The sequence below is a fragment of the Erinaceus europaeus genome, chromosome 9 (genome assembly GCF_950295315.1).
Source record: "Erinaceus europaeus chromosome 9, mEriEur2.1, whole genome shotgun sequence".
Taxonomy (NCBI): Eukaryota; Metazoa; Chordata; class Mammalia; order Eulipotyphla; family Erinaceidae; genus Erinaceus; species Erinaceus europaeus.
Genome location: NC_080170.1, coordinates 98,226,198 through 98,230,965, shown reverse-complemented (window position 1 = coordinate 98,230,965; position 4,768 = coordinate 98,226,198). Strand labels below are relative to the sequence as shown.

General features: G+C 36.7%; 1 non-coding gene across 1 annotated transcript; it reads right to left on the bottom strand.

The window, feature by feature from the left end:
* Positions 1-719: 719 nt before the first annotated feature.
* On the bottom strand, positions 720-781 carry LOC132540587 (U7 small nuclear RNA). Its single transcript, XR_009551781.1, has one exon. It is a non-coding gene; the product is annotated as a U7 small nuclear RNA (small nuclear RNA).
* Between the last annotated feature and the right edge of the window lie 3,987 nt (positions 782-4,768).

Sequence of the window (4,768 nt, the reverse complement as noted above, 5' to 3'; positions counted from 1 at the left end):
GACTAATAAATATTTAATATATAAACTAAATGAGCAAGTTTACTTCTCACCTCATTGTTATTTCATAGAATAAGCATTAAATTGAACACCATTTCATTGATTTAATTGGTCATTTACAGAGTGACAAGAATAGTCTTTATCAAATAAGAATTAATACAATGCCTGATGAGATTATCTCCACAGTGACCTCAAGAAGATTGTTTTATAAATCAGTTATTAAAATCAGCACATCCATCACTCCAAAGACACAAAACAATATCTTGCAGCTAAGAGCTGAACATAGTCCAGGAGTTACTGGACGAGTAAACTGAACGCTGGAGTACTACCCTCACTGCTGTTCATTACTTGAATGAGACTATAAATGTTGGCTACAGGTCAAAATAACACTTATCTGGGAGGCACTGGTGTAAGGTTCTTGGTTGGAGGCCCTGGCTCCTCACTTATAGGGGAATTACTTCACAGGTGGTGAAGCAGGTCTGCAGGTATCTATCTTTCTCTCCCAGTCTCTGTCTTCCCCCTTTTCTCCATTTCTCTCTGTCCTACCTAACAACAACAATAATAACTACAACAATAAAACAACACAACAAAAGGGAATGAATCAATCAATAAATAAATAGCATTAATCTGGGAACTTCATGCATAATCTCAATTTTATCAGAAAATATTTTAACAACAGGAAAGGAACAACAGTGGAATTATTATTATTATTTTTTGCTGGGGGGGGTCTTCCGGTAGAAACCGGAAGACCTGCTAGACAAATTCTAAAAGAGCTGTAACACTAACAGTGGAATTATTATTTATTCATATTTACACAAACTGCTGAGTATTTCTTTAGGCTACTGAAATGTGAAAATGATTCACAGAAATACATAGTTGCTATTTTTCTGTTTTCTTCATATTTCACCTGTTATTCTCTTGACTAAGGTTATTATCATGCATTTGTACTTAGATACATTTTCTGACATATCATTCACTAGCTTTCTATAATCTAGAATGAGATTCTATTGTTCTAGTAGTCAGGAAGAATAATCAGCCATCATCATTAATTACTGTATGTGAGATGCTACCAAATTTTAAAAAATGTGTTTTTTTTTCTTTTTTAAATATACAAACTCAGGGCAGGGAAGTGGCACACCCAGTTGAGTACATATATTACTAAGCAAAAGGACCTGCTGAAGGATTTCAAAGCGGGTCTGCAGCTGTCTATCTTTCTCTTCCCCTCTCTATCTTCCCCTCCTCTCTTAATTTATCTTTTCCTATCTAATAAAATGGAGGGGGGAAAATGGCCAACAGAGTGGTGGATTCACAGTGCCAGAACCAAGCCCCAGGGATATTCTGGAGGCAAAAATAAATAAATAAATATAAAAATTATATTTTGATTAATTTCCTTTTCAGTATAAATCTGCTTTCAGTAGTTAATTTAATGAAGTTCAGATGAAACATTTCTATATATCTCATACATACACAAATAAGTGTATTAAAAGTAGAAAGCTGAAATTCACGATTTCAGTAGATGATAGACTGGGAGGGGACTTTTTCCTTGAGGAAAAATACATAAAAATAAAAGCCATAATTTATGTTCTTTCATTTAAAAAGGTTACCAGAACCAGTGAAATACCTTACTTGGTATACTGCGTTGTCATGTGTACAACCCAGGCTGGAGCTCAGCCCCTACTACATTGAAGGAAGTTTCGGTGCTATGGACTCTCACTCACTGTGTCTCTATGCCTCCTCTGTCTCTAAATATTTTTAAAAAGATTTTTAGTGCACATTATTCTAGAACTAAGTATATTTTTATCTCTAGTACTGCTGTGTGTTGTATTATGTTCCCAAATTTTGGAAATATAAAAATTGAGGAACTAATACAATTACCAAAGCTAAAGTTATATCAAAATTATGATTATTACTGAAAATTTTATCTTGAGAACTATTACCCTGAAGCACAAAATGCTCATATATATGTGTGTATATTTACTTGCACATACCTATTCAGATAAAAAATTCAAAACGGCATCAAGAAACATGTTAGTCAGCAAAGTATATACATAGAATGACCACATATTATACTGATACCTTTATTTTGGCATGCATGAAAGATCATAGGTGCACTTGACATTGTCTATTTAATTGAAATGGCTCTGGTTTATTATTATATTCCACCTTTGTTCCTATTTAACCTGATACTCATTACTACACATTCAGATATACCAAATAGAACACTATTCTGAGAAAATCATTCTTGCTGTTTTTGTTGTTGCAGTTTTTCAAATTAAGAAAGATAGAATTTACAGTTCCTTAGATCACTATCAAGGAGAATAAGCTGGGCTCTGTGCTCAAGGGTAAAATCAAAGTGTCAGTCAGACAGGAATTTTATCGACAACTTCTGAAAAAAGAATCTGCTTTAAAACCCATTCAATTTTTGACACAAGTAAGCTCCTTGCTTTCACAGAACCAAGTTCTCTACTACTTGCTGGTTATCAGGAACTTATTTCTGCTCCTTAAAACACCCATATTTGGGATGCATGGTGGTATCACACCAGGTTAAGCACACATGGCAAGAAGCACAAGGACCAGTAATGAAGCTGAAGGGTTGTCATTCCACAAGTGTAGTCTCTGGACACAGTCTGAAGTGAAGCATGTTGAGGTGGCAATCGTTGCATTGATTAGGTTGTGATCCCAGATGCAATATTATTTGATATGGATTGGGATAGGCATACGGGAAAGTGGGCCCTATCCAAGGGTTCCAGGACTGGGGGAAGTAGAGGCTCTATAGTGGAGATGTGAGGTTCCTGTTGTCTTAGGGTTCAAAAAGACAATCAATAGTTAATGTTATCATCACATTATTTGGTAATTGGGTTAACTTTGAAAAGTCCTTTTGTTAGGGTTTTCTGTACAGTACCCAGTATCTTGTATATAGCTGTGCTATTGGTTGCTTCTGATCTACTTGGTCTAGGCTTTTGAGAGAGTCTGCATATCAATTACACAGCCTATATATTAAAAAGATTCAGTTTCTGTTTTCAAAAACTTCAAGACATACAATCAATTTTCCCCCTCTCATATTAATTAACTAGTGATTTATATGACTACATTTTACAAGGAGTGTACATAAACACCATTCACACTACAAAAAGGCTGCTGCGACCCATCCCTCCCACCCACTACCACCCCCCAATGGCCCAGGAAGCTGCATGTCTACCCCTCACCACAGGGTTTTTACTTTGGTGCCCTACTTACAATTTGGTCAGGTCCTGCTTTTAGTTTCTCTTTCAGATCATCTTAGTCAACTTCTGTTGATGAGTGGGATCATCCCATACTCATCTTTATCTTTCTGACTTAGCTCACTTAACATAATTCCTTCTAGTTCTGTCCAAGATGGGTCAGAGAAGGTGGGTTAATTGTTCTTGATAGCTGCATAGTATTCCATTGTATACATATACCACAGCTTTCTCAGCCACTCATCTGTTGTTGGGCATCTGGGTTGCTTCCAGGTTTTAGCTATTATGAATTGTGCTGCTATGAACATAGGAGTACACACCTGTTTTTGGTTGGGTGTTATGGAGTCCTTGGGGTATAACCCCAGGAGAGGAATTACTGGGTCATATGGAAGGTCCATGTCTAGCCTTCTGAGAGTTTTCCAGACTGCTCTCCACAGAGGCTGGACCAATTTACATTCCCACCAGCAATGTAAAAGGGTTCCTCTGTCCCCACAACCTCTCTAGCATTTGTTGCTGCTGTCCTTTTTGATGTATGCCATTCTTACAGGAGTGAGGTGGTATCTTAGTGTTGTCTTAATTTGCATTTCTCTGACAATCAGTGACCTAGAGCAGTTTTTCATATGTTAGTTAGCCTTTTGGATCTCCTCTGTAGTGAATGTTTTGTTCATATCCTCTGCCCATTTTTGGATGGGGTCATTTGCTTTTTGGGTGCTATGTTTGCTGAGCTATTTATGTAATTTGGTGATTAGTTTCTTGTCTGATGTATGGCATGTAAAGATCTTCTCCCATTCTGTGAGGGGTATCTTTGTTTAATAGTTTCTTTGGCTGTGCAGAAGCTTTTCAATTTGATGTAGTCCCATTGGTTTGTTTCTGCTTTAGTCTTCCTTGCAATTGGGTTTGATTCATCGAAGATGTCCTTGAGGTGTAGGTGGGAAACTGTTTTACCAATGTTTTCCTCTAAGTATTTAATTGTTTGTGGTCTAACATCCAGGTCTTTGATCCATTTTTAGTTGATTTTTGTTTCTGGTGAGATAAAGCAGTTCAATTTCATTCTTCTGCATGTTATAACCCAGTTTTCCCAGCACCATTTATTGAAGAGAGCCTCCTTCTTCCCTTTAATCCTTTGGGCCCCCTTATCAAAGATTAGATGTCCATAGGTGTGGGGATTTATTTCTGGGCTTTCAATTCTGTTCCACTGGTGTGTGTGCCTATTTTTGTTCCTGTACCATGCTGTTTTGATGATGATGGCTTTATAATATACTTTAAGGTCTGGGAGTCTGATGTCTCCATTTCTGTTTCTTTTCTTCAAGATTGTTTTGGCAATTCTAGGTGTTTTCATGTTCCAGAGAAATGATTGTAGTGTTTGTTATATTCTCTTAAAGAAGCTTGGTGGAACTTTGATGGGTATTGTGTTAGATTTGTATATCGCTCTGGGGAGAATATTCATTTTGATGATATTTATCCTTCCAATCCATAAGCATGGGATATCTTTCCATTTCTTGGTATCAGTTTCTATTTCCTTGCATAGCTACTCATAGTTTTCAGTATACAAG